The following is a 24,035-nucleotide window of genomic DNA, read 5'->3' on the forward strand; positions in this document are numbered from 1 at the left end:
AGGCCAACTCAGAGCCCTCCCCCTTCCGTGGGGAATGAGAACTAATTACATTCTCCAAATCTGACCACTCCCTTCCTTCATCCCTCAAAAACGATTGGGCCTGCTCTCTAAAACCTCTGCTCCTGGCTTCGGACAACTCCTCTGGTGTCTCTTCAAACCCTTCCTCCGTGACAGCATGCGCGCCCCATGGCTCCCCCCTCACCTACATCCTCAATAGACGGGGGCAGTCCCAATTCCTTGATGTCAGCACCCATCTGTATCAGCACAAAGGCTGAGTCCCCCGTTTTACCAATCTTTCTGCTTACAATCTCAACCTTACCGATAGCTCTGACCGTACTCAAACATCGAATTAACACATCATTGGGGGTACGTATATCCACCCCACTTAATATGCAGGCATGATTAACCGGGACATCCTCGATCTCACACCAAAGTTCAATCTTATCTGCGTCCATCCCTTTTAATTTAACTCGGGCGATTTACCCCTTATCCTGACAGAATTCAAATCCGTGGAACAAGCCCCCAAATGTAACGGTCTTTGCCCCACTGACTCCCGTTGCCTTGGATGAATAGCCGTCGACCCCGCCAACCAGTGCAAATACTTTGGTGTGGATAAGGTGTGAGTCGCCCAATGATCAGCCACGACACAAATATGAAACAATATACAACGTGCGAGTAAAGAATTATACTTCATAGCAAATTTTTGGTGATGGGTTAGTAGCAACAACTAAAAGAAAAGTCGCCACGTAAGTAACTTAATCAGTCTTGTGCAAATAATATTTTAATACGTTGGAGCTCCTGCCTCCGATTCCATCCACCACGTCTGGCCATCTTCTGAATCCCCGAGGTCCGGTATCTGCTGTCCGTTCCTCACACGTCCGTCCTCTCTGCTTGCCTCTTGAAAAAGCCCGCGCTCCTCAACTCAGCACATATATACAAGATAACAGAACATGACTTCCATTGGCTAACAAATGAATACAGTTTCCATTATCACATTGTATAACCCAAACATTGCTGTTACAAAGAACCCCTTGCTCAGCAGTTAACAGTACGAGAAGCCATTTTGATATAACACCTCAGAGAAGCCATTTTAGTAATAAGCGATTAACAGTTAACCGTCCGTCTACCCTTACGAGTCCACCAGTTCCTTGATGTCATTGTTGTCATGCTTACAAAGGCACCTCATGTTACCTTTTTCCGATTTCCTTTGGTTCTCCTTTCTGTGTCAGCATCTATATTCTGATTAGTCCCTGTGCTGCTTTTGGCTCTTTTTACTAATAAACCAAATGTAGAAAATCAGTGACATCTGACCGAATCTTTGAGCTGTCCCACTTTAACTGTTATGACTAAGTCACATCCAGAAGAAGGTATCAGCATCTTCTTGAAATCTCTGACCTTGCTTAATCCCTTGCCTTTATTATTTTGCTGTCTACTACCAAAGTTGAAGTTCCATTATCATTGAAGTAAACTTATTGTTTGAAATCAACTTTGAAATATATTAGAATTGATAGAAAGCAATTCCGAATGTAATGTCTTGTCGGTGATTTTGGTGCAATCAAACTACATCTCAGAATTCCAATTTTGGATACAGCAGGAGGGTGCAGCAATTTTTTGCTGATGCATCAAGGAGTAAAACTGAGCTAAATACATATACTGTACTTCCAGTCTTACACACCCTTGTGTTACCAGCATTAAGAGCAATATTACTACTGATCTGAAGGCCCTCAATCTCATGGTCTGAAGCATCAGGCTGATGTGTACTGTTTAATCGGGAAACAGCAAAAATTGTGTCTTTAAAACCTAAAGGACTTTAAAACTGTAAATTTGATCTATTGCCAAAATTGTGATTTCTTTTAAACATTAGAAGTATTTGTAAATCTTTGTTCAACACCAAGTAATATTCAGTATGTGTTCCTAGATTTATGAATGTTCTGTTTATAGATTTTCATTAAAACACTATTGACTCTTTACTACGTGTCCTTCATTTGTAACCCTCTTTCTTGCTCTTGCAAAGTAAAGTGCCATGATAGCGCTAAAATGCATTTTTTCCAGCTGCTTCACTTTATGATTTCCATGAATGCAACTCTTGTATAAACTGAAGAATGCCTGGAAGAATACAAATGTATCATTTTACAATGCCTATACTTTTTACCATTAGTGGCAGGCTACATACAGTATAGTGAGTTCGTTATATGGATTAAGCTCTGTTTTAGGGTGTTTACTTGCTCTTATTCTTCCATCTTAGTTGAATTTTTATTCTTTTTTATCAACAGGTGAACCCAACAATGCTCAACATTCTCATGCTATAGATCAGTCAATAAGTTTTGGCAACAGCACATACATTTAAACATGAAATTACAGAAGTTGCTGTCCAGGGTGCCCTTCAGAAACTGCAATTTCAGAAACTAGTATTTTGCAGAATCAACACTAAAATTTCTAGAAAGACATCAGGTTACTGTATTTTTGAGAATAAGTGCCCACTTAACATATTCAGAAAAATTAAGGCTTGACCATTAAAACGTTTGGAAATTTTATAAACAGTATCAAATTAAATGGTTTTAAAAATCATTCTTGTTATATATTCTTATTTTACCTACCAGTCTAATTTATTTCATAATCTATCTTCCCTTTCTTTATTGCTCGCTTAGTGGTTCTTTATTGCTTTTTAAAGTTTTCACAATCTTCCAGTTTCCCACTACTCTTGGCGACTTGGTATACATGAACTTGCAGTTTGATGCCTTCCTTTATTTCCTTAGTTATCCATGGCTGGCTCTCCCCAGCCTTACTGTCCTTGCTTTTAACTGGAATATACTTTTGTTGAGCGTGGTGAAAAATCCCTTTGAAAGTCTTCCACTGTTCTTCTACCATCCCACCGCCTGTGTTCCCTATCCAACTCTTCCCTCATCCCATTGTAGTCTCCCTTGTTTAGGCATAATACACTGATTTTAGATCAAACTATTGCACCCTCCATTTGTATGAGAAACTCAATCATTCTGTGATCACTCTGTCCAAGAGAATCCCTAACTACAAGATTGCTAATTTTACCTGTCTCATTGCAGAAGACCAGATCCAATATAGCATGTTGCCTTGTAGGTTCATTAACATGCTGTTCAAGAAAGCTAGCACATATACATTTTATGAAGTCCTTCTCAAGATTGCCTCTAACAACTCGATTCACCCAATCTATGTGCAAGTCAAAATTCTCCATGATAACCGCTGTTCCATTCTTACATGCCTCAGATATTTCTCGAGTTTATTGCCTGTGCCACTGTAATGTTATTACAATATTCGGTGGCCTATAGACAACTCCACCAATGATTTTTTTCCCTTTACAATTCCTAACCTCTAGCCAGATGGATTTAACATTCTACTTATTGGATCTTGTGTTGTCTCTCACTATTGCCTGATCTCATCTTTAATTAAGAGTGCCACCTCACCTCCCTTACTTTCCTACCTATCCTTCCATATTACTTGATATCCTTGGATATTTAATTCCCTTTCCTCTCCACTCTGTAACCATATTTCTGTAATGGTCACTAAATCATGCCCCCTTGTACTGTTTTGTGCCCCAGGTTCACTGACCTTGTTCTGAATACCACAGGCATTCAGATAAAGTGCCCTTATACTCATTGTGCTTTTAAAATCTAGTAATCTTTGTTTCTTTTGCACTTGACTTCTGCACTCCACCTTTTCTGTTTTTTAACTTTTGCTCTTACTTTATCTTTATCTGCCCTTTTCTCTTTTACTTTATCTGTATTTCTCCAATCTTTTCAATCCACCCCCCGCTTTTTAATTTAAAACCCTGTCCGCAGCCCCAGTTATATCATTCGCCAGGATCCAGGTCTCATCACATTTCAGGTGGAGCCCGTCCCAGTGGAATAACTCAAACACAAGTGAAGCAAAGTTCAGAAGTATTTCGAAGGTATATGAAAAGAGATTAACAAACATCTCTACAGGAAAAACTCTTGAAGTTTTGTAAAGATGGAAAGAGAGTAAATACATGAAAGCCTCGCAAATATGAAAGAACAACAGATTGTCCAATATGGCATAACTATGAATAGAGGGATTTTATTGGAAATGTTGGAAGAATTTAAATGTAATTAATAACACATTCCATCCTAGAATTGTGAGAGAGGCAGTGAGCTATAAGCACACTGTTTCAAACATTCTATCTCCACTCGCTGATCACTTTATTAGGTACACCTATACACCTACTTATTGAAGCAAATATCTAATCAGCCAATCATGTGGCAGCAACTCAATGCATAAAAGCATGCAGAGGGGTTCAGTTGTTATTGAGATCGAACATCAGAATTGGGGAAGAAATGTGATCTAAGTGACTTTGACTGCGGAATGATTGGTGCCAGACAGGGTGGTTTGAGTATCTCAGGAACTGCTGACCTCTTGGGATTTTCAAGCACAACAGTCGCTATAGTCTACAGAGAATGGTGCAAAAAAAAAATCCTAAAAAAATATCCGGGAAGCAGCAGTTCTGCAAGCAAAAAATGACTTGTTTATGAGAGAAGTCAATGGAGAATAGCCAGGCTGATTCAAGCTGAAAGGAAGGCAACAGTAACTCAGATAACCATGCATAACAAAAGTGGTGTGCAGAAGAACCTTCAAGTGGATGGGCTACAGCACCACACTGGGTTCCACTCCTGTACCTAATAATGTGGCCACTGCGTGAATGTATAAAAGCAAAACATGAATTTGACACCTGCTGCATTATCTTTTAGAAACAGCTTACTACTTAAAGAATTCTTAAGCATGTTGTGCCTACCATAAGAAGTGAAGTCAGTAGATTCATTTCACAAACTGAGTATTAATTTTAACGTTTATGTTAACTTTATGCTCGTTGATCAACAATAATTTCTTTCCAACATGTGTTAATAGGGAAGGATAAATTTGTGAAGGTAAGACCAAGAGTAGTCCAATCAACCATATTGCTCTGCTCTCTTCTCCTGGTCTTACCTTTTCAAATGTTTAATATACTATATTGGAAAACTACAATTGAGCCAGCATCCACCACAATTTTGGACACAGTGTTGCATATTATGACTGCTAGGTTAAATAAAAGATTTGCTGTAATAAATATGTATTTTCTGGTCCTATAGACCTCTAGCAATGCAATAGATTTTCTCTGTCTACTGTATTCAAAGAAATAAGGGCCTTGTGAACTTTATTGTGAGGTCAAATATCCTCTTGACCTCAGCATCAACAATCAAGTCAAACCATTGAATTATCATTCAACCATACATGGATACAGCCAAACGAAACAGCATTCCTCTGGGGCCAGGGTGCAAAACAAACACAGCACATTTAAGATAGCAAGCAATAAAAAATATAGCCATGGGGATAAAAAACACATATATAGACCAAGATGCTGAACGACATGCCCTCCAAATTGATGGCAAAGTTCCTGACCATCCAGCCTGTCATTCCTCTGATCGAACACTGGAGGGCAGCACTGATGGGTGAGGTCAGCCCCCAGCCAAGCATAGATGTCACACTGCACCACCCCCGGCATGTCCTCACCTGGACTACAGCAGCAGGCAAGCCCGCGGCTTGAGGACTAGCCCTCGCTACAACCAAGACTACACAGCTCCTGCGCCACTTGTCTCACCACCAAATAAGGGAGCAGGTCTGCGGCATCTTAGATCATCATTGTCCGACAAGATTTTGTGATTGCAAGAGAAACATCCAAGACAATCACCCACGCTATCTTAACTGCATTACATATAGTGCTTTTCCTTCCTCCCTAAAATTTGATGATCAGAATTTCACGCAGCATTTTAATAGTAAGTTAATCAATGATTTTAAAGGTTACTTTCTTGCTTTTGTATTCCTTACATCTACTCATAAAGCCCAAAATTTCACATGAGCTATTAACAAGTTTCCCAGGCAATTTTGCTACTTTGAAAGGTTTATATATGTCTATGTCACCAAGCTTCTCCTTGGACTGAGGAAGTGAAAAGTGGTATCTAGTGTATTGTAACCTTTCCTCTTTCCTTTGATAAGCCTGGTAATGCTACACTTTGGAGACACAGAATTTGAATCATTGCTGTTGTGAACCATGAATTTTATAAGGAAGATGTGTCAGATGTTTTTGTACCTTATTCTTTAAATGGTCCTCTTTAAAACATGGGCACAAATTGCATAGCATATCGTGGGAACAATGAAGGAGTTATATTTCTAAACCCTGTGTCAGAACTGGAACCTCTTTTGACAGACCTTGTCTGAGTAGTTAGTGTTACCAGCATTTACTGTGTTTATTTCAGATTTCCAGGATCTCCAGAAAAGTTAATTTTCATTTATTGCCAGCATAGACTTGATGGTCTAAAATGGCATCCTTTTGTATCTTAACAGTTTTATGATTCAGTATTTCTTAATATTAGGCCACATTCTTACTTGGCCACCATCTCTCTCCCTCTCTCTCTCTTCTGCCTTTCAACTCACTTGTGGGCATAGGCCATCAACAACTTCTTTCCAGATCAACCTGCCTTGTGCATATCTTTCCAGCTGTGACCATGTCATTCCCATTCTCCTGGCGTCGGTTAACACTCCCTGCTCCATGTGGACTTGGGCCTACCTCGATTACGCTTGCCCTGAGGATTCCATGTGACAGCTTGTCTGGTGATACTGTTTGGGGGCTTCCTCAACGTGTGTCCCATCCAGCACCACTTCCTTCTCTTGATCTCTGCCTCAATTGGTGTCTGATTGATCCTTTGCCATCATTCTGTATTGTTCACATAATCTGTCCATGTTAGCCCCAAAATCTGACGCAAGCATTTGTTGATGAAGCCCTGGATTTTTCTGATCACTTCTGATGTCAGTTTCCAAGTTTCAGGGCCATGTAGGAGGACAGATTTGACATTTGAGTTGAAGATTCTGAATTTGGTTCTTAGACTTATTTCTTTTGCCGTCCAAACTGGACATAGTATTATGAAGGCTCCTCTGGCTTTTCGGATCCTGGTTTTTACATCCTCATCTGTACCTCCTTCCTTGTTGACAATACTTCCCAGATAGACAAATGACTCAACTTCTTCTGGAGGAGTATTTCTCAGGATAGCTGTTGTTTCCTGCATTTACTTTTAGTATTTTCTCTACATGGGTGTGTAGCCCTATTTTCTACGATGTGGAGTCTAGGAGATCTGTTTTCTCTTGCATCTGGGCATGGCTGTGTGACAGTAGTGCCAAATCATCAGCAAAGTCAGGATCATCTAGCTGTCTGAACAATGTCCACTGTATTCTATTCTTCTTGCCATTTGTTGTTTGCTTCCACCACTAGCAGGAAGAGAAAAGGTGGGCCATATTTCAAATAATGATGAATCCATATGTGTTTATTAACACCTCTGTATCCTTCTCATTTTCCCACAAAGCTTTGTGTCATCAGCAAACATGGTTATTCAGTTCTTTCGTAGAAACCATTGGGTTTTGGAGCATTAAAAGATTGACCTGTTTCAGCTTTTTGGACTATTGCAGAATGATACAGAGAGCACAGCAGATCACCACCACTCCTGAAACCTATCTGAATATTTGTGGGTTTTATTTGTAAAGTTGTTTCATGTTCCCATGTTCTAGTTTCCCTGTTTATCATCCTTGCATTTCTTTAAATTGTGCATGTTTTGTTGTGCTCCATGTAGTGGAGAATTGACAGTACTTGGTCCAAATTTTACTGAGTGTTGCCTGCCATTTGTGTTCTCTGCTACATTCTTCTCTTTACCAGAATTGGTGCCTTTGGTTCTGGAAAGCTGGTCTCACTAGACCAATGATTCCCAGTGGGGGCGGTTATATGTCCTCAAGGGACGTTAGAGGAAATAGAAGTCGTCGGAATGTTCAAGATTCTTGGAGTGGGGGTGGGAGGTAAGCTGCACTCTAACTTGAGGTGCAAGACTTGACTGACCGTTATTAGAGCAGACACTTCCTAAAAAAAGACACTGGAAGACAGGAAGGACCATGTCTCTGCAGGCAGAGAGCATTCGTTGTCACAATGTATCTGGTATTCAGCAATCCCATTCGACCTTACCAATCAAATCGATGTTATTGGGGATGCATAACGTAGCAGTCATGATACCCAACACTTCCCCTTGACTCGTGGCACGGACTGAGTTCATGCAATTTAACAATTGGTAAGGCAAGTACACCCTCTCAACTTTCTCTGCAGATCTACAGAAAACAGTTCGCACAATAATACAGCATTGGCTGGCACCAAGTGGTGAAACAGAGCTGATCAGCGAACTTGTCGACCCTGAGGGTTCCTCTTGAGGTGTTTAAAGTGACCTCGGCTTCATATGTGAGGTCAAGAACCATCTTTGGGGATTATGAGACCTCACGTGATTGGTCATTCGAGCTAACTGGAATAGTATAAAGGTAACTTGCCAAAAATCAACTCTATCCTGACTAACAGTCAGATTCCAATCTGAATCCTTGTCAATTTAATTTTCACTGTTGTGATTGTCTTCATCTTCACCTCACCATTCCTCTGTGTGCTGCTACCATCGTTCCATCCATGTCAATGCGCTGACATCATCAATATCTGATAGGCATACCCAGTTTGTGTTAATTTCCTATTTTAATTTATCCCTTTTAATGATGGATAAATACATACGGCGTGACCTCTGAGTCTCAAGGCAGTGAAGCCTTGAATTCTAATCCTACGAAGAAACAGAAACTACAGAAAATGTGTCAACGCAATGTTACATATCTGCAATATGGTTTTATGGTTTTATTCAGTTCCCATCAGATGATGTGTCTTATTTGTAATACTGTACTGACTGGTGAAACCATGAAGCCATCAAGATCGCAGGAACACTTCTGTAAAAGTTACCCTGAAAAGACCACTTGTGGTAATACTCAGTTCCAGAAGATGAAAGGAGAATTTGAAATGTATTGCACACCCAAATCATTTACTAAGAAAGCTAAAAATGACTCTGATAATGGTCTCATTGCATCTTATAACATTTCCAAAATGATAGCAAAGTGTGGAAAATCTCATACAATTGGTGAAAGATTAATATGCCTGCTGTACCAGAAGCACTCATCACTGTTGTCAAAATGGATACCAGTATTCTAAAATCATTTCCTCTGAGTAACAACTCTGTGGTGTCATTTTATTGACAAAATGAGTGAAGACGTTGAGTATCAACTATGCGCAGAGCTACAAAAAACAAAATTCCGGATACTACTGGATGAGTTAACTTTGTAAGACAACAAGGCTTTGCTAATGGTATATGTATGGTTTATCAAAAATGGAAAAGTTTATGAAGAGATTCTCTTTTGTAAAAAGTTAAAAACAAATATCAGCTGAGAATCAATCTATGATGAGGTCAAAATGTATATTGACGATAGAAGTATTCTGATTAGGAACTTGATTTCTTATTCAAGAGTTGGAGCACCATATATGATGGTTGCTATCCTGGTTTAGTGGCACTTATGGAAAAAAGAAAATCCAAGTCTGTTTGCAATCTATTGTGTAATTAATCGTCAGCATCCCCCAGCTAAAAATCTTAGCCAGCAACTTTTTTCAAGCATGACTCTTGTAATATCTGCTATCAACAAGATTAAAGCTCATCCATTACATAGCAGAATATTTCACCAGTTATGCCAAGATAATGATGAAGAGTTTGAGCACTTGTTTCTTTACACTGAAGTGCATTGGTTGTCAAAAGGCTGCTGCTTAAATCGTTTCTTTGATCTTCTTGATGCTGTGTTTGAATTTTTGCACAAAGTCAACAAGAGCTTGGGAAACAAGATTGAACTTCTATGTGGCGATGTGGCGTAGCCAGTCTGTATAACAAAATGAACATTATGAAATTGCAAGGTGAGAATTTCAATTGAATCAAGTCAAAAAGTGCAGTGTCCACTTTTATTGTAAAATTTGAAATATATAAGCAAAACATTGGGAGAAGAACGTTCTCAGAGTTTTCCTGCATGGAAAGTATAGCACTTCCATGGATGTTGATCTGCAAGAGTACTGCTTACACCTGCAGTCACAGAAGAAGAATTTTCAGAATTGATTCAAGGATTTGAACAATCTGGAAATTCCAGACTGAGTAATTAGCCCATTTCTTTGCAAAGTAGAAGAACAGGAAGAGAGCTTGCAAGAAGAAATTATCGAAATTCAGAACAATGAAGCAAAAATGCCTTTCAAAAATGTTGGCTTTTGTAGTATGTGGCTACATTGTCATACAAAGTTTCCTGGTCTCTGGAGAAGAGCGAAACTGCTCTTCATTGCATTTCCATCTCCCTACCTTGTTGAAAGAGGCTTTAGTGTAGTGAACCACATACTCACAAAAAAACAGAAACTGCTTGGACATTGTTACGTGTGGGGACTTAAGGCTTTTGCTGTTATAATTGGAATCAGATATTTCAACTCTTGCTAAAATCCATCAAGTTCAAGGATCACATTAATATCAAAGCTGCTGTATAAGTTAGGTTTAAAGACAAATAAAAATTTAAATCAGAATCATTTTTCTCATGTTAGCCATGTTTTTACCCCATGGGGGTGCTGGAAAGTACATTGTGTCTAAGAGGAGAATTGGCAGGTATGAAGGTGCTCTGGGGGGAGCGTTGGCAAATATGAAAGTGCTTTAGAGGGGCGTTGGGCTAAAAAAAAGGTTGGAAAACACTGCACTAGACCAAGTGGTTCCAGACTTGAGTGACTGGGGTCTGAGTAACAACAGAGCTTTGAACAACAAATCTGGCTGATGTGAACAAGTTCGAACCCGTGAAACCCCTGTAGAAATTTTTGACTGCAAGCAATGTCCCACTGCAGCTTTGCTGTTCTGTTATAGCCATCCTATTTTTTATATATTTCTGAATATCTGAGGTTCATAAACAGTTGTTTGAAATTAATCAAATTATTCATTCGAACATCTTGAAAAAGAAGAATGTTCAAAATATGGAAACAATGAAAATAGTAGCCTGAGTAATAATGAAAAATAATTTTCTATTCTTTCTTATTTGTCTGCAGCTCTATATTTCATTAAAATTAATGGGTTCATGGGTTCTTCTGGAGGTTGGATCTGATAAAGGATTCATGAGCAGACTTTCCAAGTATCTGCTTCACCACTGTCTCCAAGGGGAGCCAGTAAATAGTTTGTGGAGTTTGACCAGTGAATTTAGGTCTGTCATGGTTGAGTGGGAGTCCTGAAACCTACCAGCATTTTGTTAGAAATTCCAGGAATACCATGCAGAACTGCCAGTAAAATTGAGCAACGTTCAAGCTTTTTTTTCAGCTTTAACTTATTTCGTTATAATGCACTTCCTCAATTTTATCCCACCAAAGTAGAGTTGCTGGTAGAAGCCAGAGAAAATTGAAAACTATAAAGATCACGTTCCTTTTGCAAGATGTACTGATGGCTTATAGCTCATTAACAACTCTGCTTGTTTTCTTTCATATTACAGTATGCATTTCTTTGTTTATAATTTACAAAAATACAGACTTGTGGGAATGCAAATAACATTTCAGATAACAAGTGCATTTTGCTACATTTATTAACTTGACCTGTGGATAGGATGACCACCATGGCCTTTGTAGCACTACTTCCTAACTTTGTCTCCATGTAAGAAAAGTAAGACCATAGGATATATGAGCAGAATTAGGCCAATTGGCCCACTGATTCTGCTCTGCTCCATTGTTCGGTCATGACTGATTTCTTTTAAAAATATAATTCCGTTCTTCCACCTTTTCCCAATTTACCTATCAAGAACCTATCAATTTCTGCCTTAAATGCATCCAATAACTTATCCTGCACAGCCCTCTGGCAATAAATTCTAGGGAATTGCCATTCTTTGGCTGAAGACATTCTTCCTGATCTCACTTTTAAAGAGTCAAGGCTTTATTCTGAGGCTCTGCTATCATGCCCTCAACTTCTACTAATAGAGTTGACATGAAAAAGATCTTTCTATCAAGGTCTTCCAGTACTTGGTAGGTTCCAATAAGATGCCCTCTTCATTATTGCCTTGTACTTCTGAACTCCATTGAGAGCTGGCCCAAAGCCATCAAATGCCCACATATGTCAAGCCTTTCATTTGCAGGATTAGCTTTGTGAATATCTGTTGGGCTGTCTCTCGGGCCTGTACGTCTTTCCATAGAAATGGGGCCCAAAACTGGTCTGACCAACACGTTAAAACCTCAGCAGTTTATATTCTTGCTTTTAAAATAAATGCTAACATTACATTTACCTTCCTTACTACCGACGCAATCTGTAAGTTATCTTTAAAGGAATTCTGAATTAGGATTTCCAAGTCCTTGTGTACCATCAAGTTGTCTTTACTCTTCCTATCTTTACTCTTCCTACCAAAGTACATAACCCCACACTTGCCTACACTGTTTTCCATCTATCACTTCTTTGCTCACAGTCCCAACCTGTTCAAGTCCTTCTATAGACTTCCTTCCTCTGCATCCTATTCCTGTCCCAATCCTATCTTGCTATTGTCTGCAAACTTGGCCACAATACCATCCGTTCCCTGATACAGATCATTAATATATGAAATGAAAACCTGTGGTCCCAACTCTCTACCTTCTGTCAGTTAGCCAATACGTGCTAGTTAGTTAGCTATCCATGCTAGTACTTTGCTTGTAACACCATCGACTCATATTTTGTTTGACAAGGTGCTGCACATAAAGCTGCTAAGGGCTTTCTGAATATCCAAGCTAATAGTATCCACTGTTTCTCTTGCCCAACCTATTTGTTATGTCCTCAAATAATTTCTCATTCATGTTCTACCTTTGGAAAAACCAAGCTGACATCACCCTATTTTATAAGAGCATAAGACAGAAAAACAGAACTAGGCCATTTGACCCAATGAGTCTGCGCTGCCATTCGATCATGAATGATTTATTATCCCTCTCAATCCCTTTCTCCTGCCTTCTCCCCATGACCTTTGACACCCTGGCTAATCAAGAAACTATCAACCTCTGCTTTAAATATACTAAATCAGAGGTCCCCAACCTTTTTCGCACTGCGGACCGGTTTCATATTGACAATATTCTTGCAGACTGGCTGACCGTGGGGGGGTGGGGGGGGTAGAGTTGCAAACGGACAAGAGTAGCAGTCAAATACGTTGGGTTTACCCCCGAGAAAGACTACAATGGCCATGAAGCCTTGCGCGGGCACCAGTGCGCATGTGTGATTTGCGCATGCGTGTACATGCCCATTTTTTCTACAAATCGTTTTTGGCAATTCTGTTTGGGGGGTGTGTTAATCATGAACGCAACATAGGTGATGAGTGGCTAATACACTCAATTTCGTTTCTAAAAGGGTTTATCTAACGAATTTAATATTAAACACACAGCGCATATTTTCCTCGCATGAACATATAAAATCATTGCAACACACCAATATTGTCAATTATCAGGGGAGCTTGAAGTAAGTGTTGAACGAACTTCCAGTAGAAGTGGGAGAGGCAGGTTCGATATTATCATTTAAAGAAAAATTGGATAGGTATATGGACAGGAAAGGAATGGAGGATTATGGGCTGAGTGCAGGTCGGTGGGACTAGGTGAGAGTAGCGTTCGGCATGGACTAGAAGGGCAGAGATCACCTATTTCCGTGCTGTAATTGTTATATGGTTATATAAGTCAATAGCATCATAACATTTTAAGTAACATTTGGGTATTAAACACACAGCACATATTTTCCCCATATGAACATATAAAATCATTGCAACACACCAATATCACTGAACCAGTGGGAGCCCTGGGCTTGTTTTCCTGCAACGAGACAGTCCCATCGAGGGGTGACGGGAGACAGCGGTACTGGAACGGGGTTCCTTATGTCCAGTCTATTCCGCAATTTAGTTTTCGTTGCATTCATTGCAGAGATATGTTGGAAATGGAAGCAACGTTTTCAGTGCTTTCGTGGCTATCTCAGGATATTTAGCCTTGACTTTGATCCAGAATGCCGGCAGAGATGTTATGTCAAACATACTTTTCAGCCCGTCGTCATTTGCAAGCTCGAGGAGTTGATCTCCTTCCCACGCTGACATGGATGATGCGTGCGTAATGACCTCGCGTGCGTTCAAGCTGGACAGTGCGTGACAGGGAATGAGGAAAGGTGCAGCGGACTCCTCTCGCCAAACCATATCGTTTTGTCGCAGCCCGGTAGCACATGCTTTGCGGCCCGGTGGTTGGGGACCGCTGTACTAAATGGCTTGGGTTCCATAACTGTCCGTGGCAATGAATTCCACAGATTCAATACCCTCTGACTAAAGAAATTCTTCCACAATTTTGTTCAAAATAGATGTCCCTCTATTCTGAGGATGTGCCCTCTGGCTCTAGGCTTACTCACTATAGGAAGCATCTTCTCCACATCCACTCTATCTCGGCCTTTCAATATTCAATAGGTTTTAATGAGATTCCTCCCCCCCCCCCACCACACCCCTTATTTTTCTCAACTCTTTCGAGTACAGGGTCAGAGCCATATAATGCTCTTCATATGTTAATCCTTTCATTACTGGAATCATTCTTGTGAACCTGCTCTAGACCCTCTCCAATGCCAGCAAATCCTTTCTTAGTTATGGGGCCCAAAACGGCTTACAATTTTCTTAAGTGCAGTCTGACAAATGCCTTGTAAAGCCTCAGCATGACATCCTCACTCTTGGATTCTAGTCCTTTCACAATGAATGCTAACATTGCCTTCCTCACCACTAATTCAATCTGCGATGCTGACAAGTCTCTTTGAACTTTTGATTTTTGAATTCTTTCCCTGTTTAGAAAGTTGTTTACGTCTTTATTCCTTCTACTAAATTTCATGACCTTACACTTCACTACACTATTGCCATCTGCCATTTCTTTGCCTATTCTCCCAATCTGTCCCTCTGCAGACTTCCTGCCACCTGCCCCTGCACCAGTCTATGTATCATCCACAAACTTGGCCACAAAGCCATCAATTCCATCATCCAAATCATTGGCATATAACGTAAATGAAGTGATCCCCAACTCCGACTCCTGCGGACCACAAGTAATCACCGGCAATCAATTAGAAAAGGCCCCCTTTTATTCCCACTCTTCATCTCCTGCCAGTCAGCCAATCTTCTAACCATGCTAGTATTTTTCCTTATCTTTAGTATCTTTATCATGTACTTCCAAGTTATCTGAAATTTCATCTTTAATAGTGGACACTAAAATCTTACCTACCACAGATATCAGCCTAACTAGTCTTAATTTCCCATATTTTGCTTCCTTCCCTTCTTAAACAGAGGGGTCATGTTTGAGATTTCTATTCCTCTGGGACCCCCCCTGACTCAGTGATTCTTCAAAGATCACTACTAATGCCTCCACAGTCTCTTCAGCTACTTCTTTCAGACCTCAGTGTATAGTCCACCTGGTCCAGCTGATTTATCCACTTTCATGCTTTTCAGCTTCCTCAGCACCATCTCTTTGGAAATGGTCACTACACTCACCTCTGCCTCAGCTCTCTTGAATTTCTGGCACTTTGCTTGTGACTTCCACTGCAAAGGTGGATACAATGCTCCTATTCATTTCCTCCGTCATCTCTCTGTTCCCCATTTATACTTCTCCCATGTCATTTTCAAGCAGTCGGATGTCCATTATTGCCTCTCTGTCACCCCAGATGCATCCAAAAATACCTTCTGCAATCTTCCTTTTTATTATTAGCTGCTTTACCCTCATATTTCATCTTCTCCTTCCTTATGGCTTTTTTTTAGTTGTCCTCTGTTTTTTAAATGTTTCCCAATCCTCTGTTTTCCCACTAATCTGCATTTTATTACTACTTTATTACTTTTATGTTCCCTCTGACTTCCCTCTTTTGCCATGGCTGTGTCATCCTACTTTTACTGTGTGGTTTCTACCTTGGGATGAAATTCTGCTGTGTCTCCCAGAAAAGCTATGTTAATGTTTTGTCTTTGTACATTATGAAACATAAGAAATAGAATATCAATCAGAAACAGAATCAGGTTTATTATCACTGGCATGTGTCATGAAATTTGGTAAGGTAGCAGCAGCAGTTCAATGCAGTATATAATATAGAAGAAGAAGAAAATAATAAATAAATCAATTATAGTGTATGTATATTGAATAGATTAAAAATTGTGCAAAAACAGAAATAATATATATTTAAAAAGTGAGGTAGTGTTCAGGGGTTCAATGTCCATTTAGGAAACAGATGGCAGAGGGGAAGAAGCTGTTATTGAATCACTGTGTGTGTGCCTTCAGGCTTCTGTACCTCGTACCTGATGGTAACAGTGAGAAAAGGGCTTTCCCTGGGTGCTGAAGGTCCTTAATAATGGACGCTGCCTTTCTGAGACACCGCTCCTTGAAGATCTCTTGGGTACTTTGTAGGCTAGTACCCTAGATGGAGCCGACTAAATTTACGACACTCTGCAGCTTCTTTCTGTCCTGTGCAGTAGCCCCTCCCCCCTCCCCCCCATACCAGACAGTGATGCAGCCTGTCAGAATGTTCTCCATGGTACATCTATAGAAGTTTTTGAGTGTATTTGTTGACATACCAAATCTCTTCAAACTGCTGATGAAGTATAGTCACTGTCTTGCCTTTTTTATAGCTGCATCGATATGTTAGGACCAGGTTAGCTTCTCAAAGATCTTGGACACCCAGGAATTTGAAATTGCTCACTCTCGCCACTTTTGATCCCTCTATGAAGATGGTATGTGTTCCTTCATCTTTCCCTTCCTGAAGTCTACAATCAGCTGTCATGTCTTACTGACGTTAAATGCAAGATTGTTGCTGTGACACCACTCCACTAGGTGGGTATATCTTGCTCCTGTACGTCCTCTCATCTCCATCTGAGATTCTACCAACAATGGTTGTGTCATCAGCAAAATTATAGATGGTAATTGAGGTATGCCTAGCCACACACTCATGGGTATAGAGAGAGTAGAGCAGTGGACTAAGCACACTCCCTTGACATGCACCAGTGTTGATCGTCAGTGAGGAGGAGATGTTATCACCAATCCACACAGATTGTGATCTTCTGGTCAGGAAGTCAAGGATCCAATTGCAGAGGGAGGTATAGAGGCTCAGGTTTTGTAACTTATCAGTAAGGATTGTGAGAATGATGGTGTTAAATGCTGAGCTGTGGTTAATGAACAGCATCCTGACATAGGTGTTTGCATTGTCCAGGTGGTCTAAGGCCGAGTGACGAGCCATTGAGATTGCATCTGTCGTTGACCTATTGTGGCGACAGGCAAATTGCAGTGGGTCCAGGTCCCTGCTGAGGCAGGAGTTCAGTCTAGTCATGACCAACCTTTCAAAGTATTTCATCACTGTAGATGTGGGTGCTACCTGGCGATAGTCATTAAGGCAGCTCACATTATTCGTCTTAGGCACTGGCATAATTGTTGCCTTTTTAAAGCAAGTGGAAACTTCCGCCTTTAGTAGTGAAAGGTTGAAAATGTCCTTGAATACTCCTGCCAGTTGGTTGGCACAAGTTTTCAGAGCCTTACCAGAGCAATCGTACATCCGATGACGCCTTGAACCTCGTTTAAAATTTCTCTTCGTCTTTGAAATACCCTTCTGCAAGTCATACCTGGTTTTCTGGTACAGACCTGGGTTGCCAGCCTTGAATGCCACAGATCTAGCCTTCAGCAGATAATGTGCCTCCTGGTTCATCCACGGCTTTTGGTTTGGGAATGTACAGCAAGTTATACTTTTGAGGTAAGTGAATTTGTGGCATGAAGTGATAAGATTTAGTGGCCATTACGGAAACGTAGTTGCAGGGTGGAAATGATTGGGAATTAAATATACAAGGGTATCCAGTAATATGGAAAGAGAGGCAGGAAGGTAAAGCAGGTCATGTAGTGCTCTTAATTAAGGATAAGATCAGGGTGATGGTGAGGGATGATGTAAAGTTTAAAGAGCAGAATGTTAAGTCCATCTGGGTGGAGATTAAGAATAGTAAAGGGGAAAAATATCACTGGTGGGAGTTGTTTCAAAGCCACTGAATAATAACATTGCAGTGGCACATGTAATAAACCAAGAAATATCTGAAGAATGGAAGACTGGAACAGCAGTTGTCCGTAAGACCATAAGATATAGGAGCAGAAGTAGACCATTCAGGCCATCAAGTTTTCTCCACCATTCAGTCATGGGCTGATCCAATTCTTCCAGTTATCCCCACTCCCCTGCCTTCTCCTCATACCCTTTGATGCCCTGGGTAATCAAGAACTTAGCTATCTCTGCCTTAAATGCATCCAATGACTTAGCCTCCACAGCCACTCGTGGCAACAAATTCCACAGATTTACCACCCTCTGACTAAAGTAATTTCATGGCATCTCTGTTCTAAATAGATGTCCTTCAATCCTGAAGTCGTGCCCTCTTGTCCTCGACTCCCCTATCATGGGAAATAACTTTGCCATATCTAATCTGTTCAGGCCTTTTAATATTCGGAATGTTTCTATGAGATCCCCCCCCCCCTCATTCTCCTGAACTCCAGGGAATACAGCCCAAGAGCTGCCAGACGTTCTTCATACGGTAACCCTTTCATTCCCGGATTTTGTCATGGGGCCCTAGAAGACAGCAAATAGCACTCCACTATTTAAAATAGGATGTATGCAAAAGATGGGTAACTGTAAGCCAGTTAGCTGAACATCTGTAGTCAGAAAAGTGCTTGAAGCTGTCAATAAGGAAGAAATAGTGAAACATCTCGATAAAAGTGGTTCCATTAGGCAGGCGCAACACGGATTCAGAAAGGGCAGCTCCTGTCTGACAAACTTACTGGAGTTGTTTGAGGATATCATAAATGCGGTGGATGGAGGGGAACAGCTAGGTGATGTCTACTTGGATTTCCAAAGGGTGTTCGATAAGGTGCAGCAGAAAAGACCTAACCATAAGACAAAGGGGGTACGTAATGTTAATAGCATGGATAGAAGATTGGTTCACCAATAGGGTTGAGGCAGAGAGTTGGGATAAATGAGTGTTTCTCTATTTGGCAGTCAGTGGTGAGTAGAGTGCCCCAAGAAACAGTGCTTGCTTTGCAAATGCTCATGATGATGTACATTAACGATTTGGACGAAGGTGCTTATTGTAGTGCATCTAAGAATGCAGATGACACCGAACTGAGTAGAAAAGCAATTTGTGCAGAGGGTGCAGAGAGATATTGATAAGTTAAGTGAGTGAGCAAGGCTATGGCAGGTGGAGTGGTATTTGTCCGCTGCATCTGACCATGACAGGAGACCTGTGCAGGACGGTTATTAAAGTGGAAAAGGAAGGTTATTAAAGTGGGGCAGGCCACTCTCTCTACCTCCAGTGGTACAAACATGTTGCACAAACTGGAGTCTTCCTTGGTTATTGCAGAATGGACATTGCAAGCCCCTTCACCAGAGATGCTCTCCCTCCCTGGACACCCCATATGTCTCAAGCCGGATGGAGCACAACATTGGATAAATGCGAGGTCATTCACTCTGGAAGGAAAAATAGAAAATCAAATGATTTTTTAGCTGAAAGTTTGCAGCATACTGTTGTGCAGAGGGTCTTGGGAGTGCTTGTGCATGAATCACAAAAGGTTGGTTTGCAGGTGCCACGGGTTATCAGGAAGGTAAATGGAACGTTGGCCTTCTAACAGAGCGATTGAATTTAACAGCAGAGAGGTTGTGCTGCAACTAAAGAAGGACATACTAGCTTCTGAGGTGATGTAAAAAACGTTCACGATGTTGATTCCAGAAATGAAGGGTGTTAACCTATGAGGAGACATTCAGTCACCTGGGACTATTCCCGCTGGAATTCAGAAGATTGAGAGGAGATGAAAGGGATAGATAAGATAGAAGCAGTAAAGCTATTCCTGCTGCTGAGTGAAATTAAAACTAGAGGACATAGCTCAAGATTCGGGGGAATAGATGGGAGACTGCTTTTCTCAGCGAATGGTGGACCTGTAGAATTCTGTGCCCAGGTAAGCAGTAGATGTTACCTCTTTCATTACATTTAAGTCACAGGTAGATTTTTGCTTAGCAGGTGAATTAATATTTTTGGGGAAAAAGCTGGTAGATGGAGCTGAGTCCACAGCCAGGATCATCCATGATCTTATTAAATGGTGGAGTAGGCTCAAAGGGCCTATTCTTGCTGGTGTTCTTGTGAGTCATTCAGACCTTTTCGATCCACTGAGTCTACACCAGCCACAGTGCATCCATCCACACCCATTGTACACAAACCATATACTCATCAGCACTTCCAAGATTCTGCCACTTGCTCACACAAGCTGCAACCCTACTGACCTGCACATCTTTGGGAGGTATGACTGAGAGAGGACGGCCCCAAATGTACGTCTATGAGAAGAACAGGAACACCTAGACTAAAGGATGCAGTCGCAGGGAGAAAATGCACTCCACACAGGCAACACTGCAGGTTCGGATTGAACTTGAGTCATTAGAGGACATTGTTAATTGTTAACTAACTGAATTGTTGAATCTTGTTTCGAATTAAAAATGCATATAAATGCAACTCTTTGAATATAATAAACAATTACTATTTGTTATATAGCTCATAGTTGCATCTGACATTTTCTCAGCCCCTTTGCTTCTAATACTACTTGCATTTTTCATTTTGCATTTTGGGGACTCCAATTCAGCCAGTAGTGCAATTGCAAAAGTATGACATTTTACATACTGTTCTTCAAATTCACTGACAGTGATTTACTGTTTCATATAATTAAAACAAATAGGGTACCATTGAAGAAGGAATTCAAATTTATACCTGCAGTTAGCATCGCTCCTTTGACCCCATAATAGTTCAATAGTTCCATTAAATATCAAAGAATGAATACAAATTACAACCTGAAATTCTTGTTCTTTGCAGACATCCATGAAAATAGTGCCCCAAAGAATAAGTGACAGTAAAAACATTAGAAGCCCAAAGCCCCCTGACCTCTACGTACAAGCAACAGCAAAGCATTAACCCTCCCCTTCCCCACTTCAGCAAAAAGCATTAGCACCGTTTACCCACCAAGCCAAAATAGCAGAGACCCAAGAAAGATCATAATCTGCAGTACAACAAAAACTAATCAATTACCTGACAATTCGACATACCACAGGCTCTCTCTCTCTCTCTCTCTCCCCTAGTAAAGGGGAGAGCGGTGTCTCTCAGCGAGAGGGAAGACATAGACAAGGCAACTCACTAATTTACAGTGTTAAAGTCTGCTACACACTTTCTCTGAGTTCTCCAACTCGAGAATCAGCAACAAATCTCCCCACCAATGAGAGACAAGTACAGAGCCCCTGACATCAGACCCACTGTTCCCAATATTCTGATTTCTCCTTGGATGCTTCAGTCGACAGCACTGGCATAGAATCGGGTCATCCCCAGGGCCACGAAGCCTCGGAACCCTGAAGGTGCGCTTATCTTCTCGGCTGCGCCCCCTGGGATATTGAAAATCTGCTGGTCAGTGAAGCCTGGGAGCAGGAACCATTGCCGCAAAGAACAAAAGTTTGAGTGCAGCTCTAGGTCAGGTTCTTCAGCAGAGCCCCATCCACCTTGAAAAGGAAAAAGAGAGACATTAAAGGTAGAAGTAAGCTGTTCCCGCAGATGAGCTCGAGTAAGTCACTGTCTAACACCATCTTAGCTCCGCCCTGCTGTATGACTACATAAGATGAAGTGATTGTCAATTTCATTGATAGCTGGTAACTGGTAACCTGGTCTTAAAAAAAATGTGTAAGTTGGGCAGAGTCCAAGATCTGTCCCTGACTATGATACTTGTCCTATGGATGATTTATTGCAACTTTGTCCATATTTGTTGTTCAATTTGAAGTTAACTATATCACATCTTGTTGGATTATGGGTAAGTTGGAAATTGTGCTGTGCGTTTTCCCCAGTCAACAGAGTTGTGGACCCTCACAACACCATCTTGATTCATATCCTGTACCAATAATTTTTCAAAATCTGACTAGCATTATGTTTTCAGATTTGACATGATAATATCTTAAAAATTGGACTGTCTAATTCTACCAATTCTCCCACATCTGTTTCGTTGGACCAGAAAAAAATAGATATTTATTTCACTTTGGGTAGCCAGAGATATAAATATCAAGGTTTTCAAATGCATCTGTAAGTCACATAGTTACGTGAACATAACCTTTTTCTGTTTGGAGCAAATGCTTCTTCATTTTTATCTGAATTTGTTACAGGGGTAGCTGGAGCTTTGCAATATCTTGGGGTACATGAATGCTTCATTCCAAAGCATGTGTGGAATGAGTAAGCAATGTTCCAGAGCAACATACACACACATAATACTGGAGGAATTCAGCAGGTCAGGCAGCATTAGTGGAAATGAATGAACAGTTGATATTTCAAGCTGAGACCCTTCGTCAGCACTGGAAAGTGAGGGGGAAGGAACCAGAATAAGAACGTTGGGGAAGGGGAAGGAGTACATCCTCAAAGGTGATAGGTAAAGCTAGGTGGGTGGCTGAGGGGAGGATGAAGTAAGAATCTAGGCAGTGATAGGCTGGAAAGAAACAGGACTAGAAGAATGGGCCATGGGAGAATGGGAAAGAGGAAGGGCACCAGGGTGAGGGGAAGAGAAGACTTGGGGGAGGCGGTGCAGAGTTAGGAATTGAAGAAGAGTGGAAGGGGAAAAAGTTACTGTAACTTGGAGAAATCGATTTTCATACCATCTGGTTGGAGGCTACCCTGACAGAATGTGAGGTATTGCCACATCATGGCTGTAGAAGAGGCCATGGACCAATATGTCGGAATGGGCTTGTGGAGAAAAAATAAAATTGTTGGCCACTGAGAGATCCTGCTTTTTGCGAATGGAACAAAGGTGCTCAACAAAGCGGTCCCACCAATGTAGAGGAGGCCGCATCTGAACCAGAACTAATGTCCAATAACTTGTATGTTTTATTTTCTTCTTTAACTAAGTATGTACCTTGGTATAGCAAATTCACCATAAGCAGCTCTCAGTTGCCCTTATGTAAAGATTATCTGAGTTTGCCAAAGAGTAAGCTTGCGTCAGGGATCAGGCCCTGTCTGTGCTTTCTCTTTAAGCACTCAAGGGCTTTGGCAACACAAACCCAACTGCCTGATTACATTTTCAAGTATAAATTTTTGTGGTTTGGTTATTGAAGCTAAGGCCTATAGCAGAACCTTGTTATAATATACAATGTTATTTCAACTTTGTTTTTCCCTCTCTACTCCCCCCCCCCCACACCTAAGGTTTTTCAGAAAGCTTCATTATAGTCAATAGAGGACTTCAGAACTCAATTACATGATTCCATGATTAGAACTGATACTTCTGGGGTCTGTACAGTTTATAATGACCAGATTCAGTTATTTCTAAATGAGGTGTTTTTGCTAATAGCTGTTATTATTATACTGCTTTAAGTTAGCAATTGTTAGATTCAATCTCTTGGAAACATGGATAGCTCGATGTAATCTTTTATTGAAAATAAAATAATCTGGACATGGTAAACGGAAGAATTAGACAGAATGTTTTTCATGAAAACAGAAAATGCTGGAAATATTGTAAACTGATGACATTTCGGCAGAATAGTAATATGTTCATGAGTTTGTGCTGACCGAAAATTTCAGCAGTGTAGTGAAGTAATAACTTCATATGATGGCATGCGAATGTTTTTAACCACTCAAAATATTGACTGAAGCACTTACAATGTATAAATTATGAAAACTTTTATTGCATTCTGTAAGTGTAAGATTCATATTAACAGTAGCTTGCAGCGTCTGTCTGTAATGTGTTAATAAAATTTCTTGCATTACTGTTTGGGTGGCAGGGTGTCACGGCCACTACAGCTGTTGCCTCACAGTGCCAGAGACTGGGTTTTAACTGTTGTCTCCTATATTCACTTGGGCGGCTTCTTTGTGCGATGGTTTCCTTCTACATGTCAAGTCTACTGTATATCCCAACTGGTTGTTAGGTTAATTGGCCACTGTCAATTGCTCCTAGTGTGTTGACATGTGGTAGAGTCTGGGGTGGTTGATGATAATCTGGGGAGAGTTAATTAGAAGGATGATTGATGTTCAGAGCAAACTCAGAGGCCAAAGAGCCTGTTTCTGTGCTGATTTTCTATGATTCTCTTTTATAAAATAAAAATCTAGGCATTCACTGT

General features: G+C 40.7%; 1 protein-coding gene across 3 annotated transcripts in view; it reads left to right on the top strand.

Moving 5' to 3' along the window:
• LOC134356860 (ERC protein 2) overlaps nucleotides 1-24,035 on the top strand; it is an 878,083-nt gene that overhangs the window by 431,595 nt on the left and 422,453 nt on the right. The gene's annotated exons all lie outside the window — the stretch shown is intronic.

The sequence above is a fragment of the Mobula hypostoma genome, chromosome 15, assembly GCF_963921235.1.
Source record: "Mobula hypostoma chromosome 15, sMobHyp1.1, whole genome shotgun sequence".
Classification (NCBI taxonomy): domain Eukaryota; kingdom Metazoa; phylum Chordata; class Chondrichthyes; order Myliobatiformes; family Myliobatidae; genus Mobula; species Mobula hypostoma.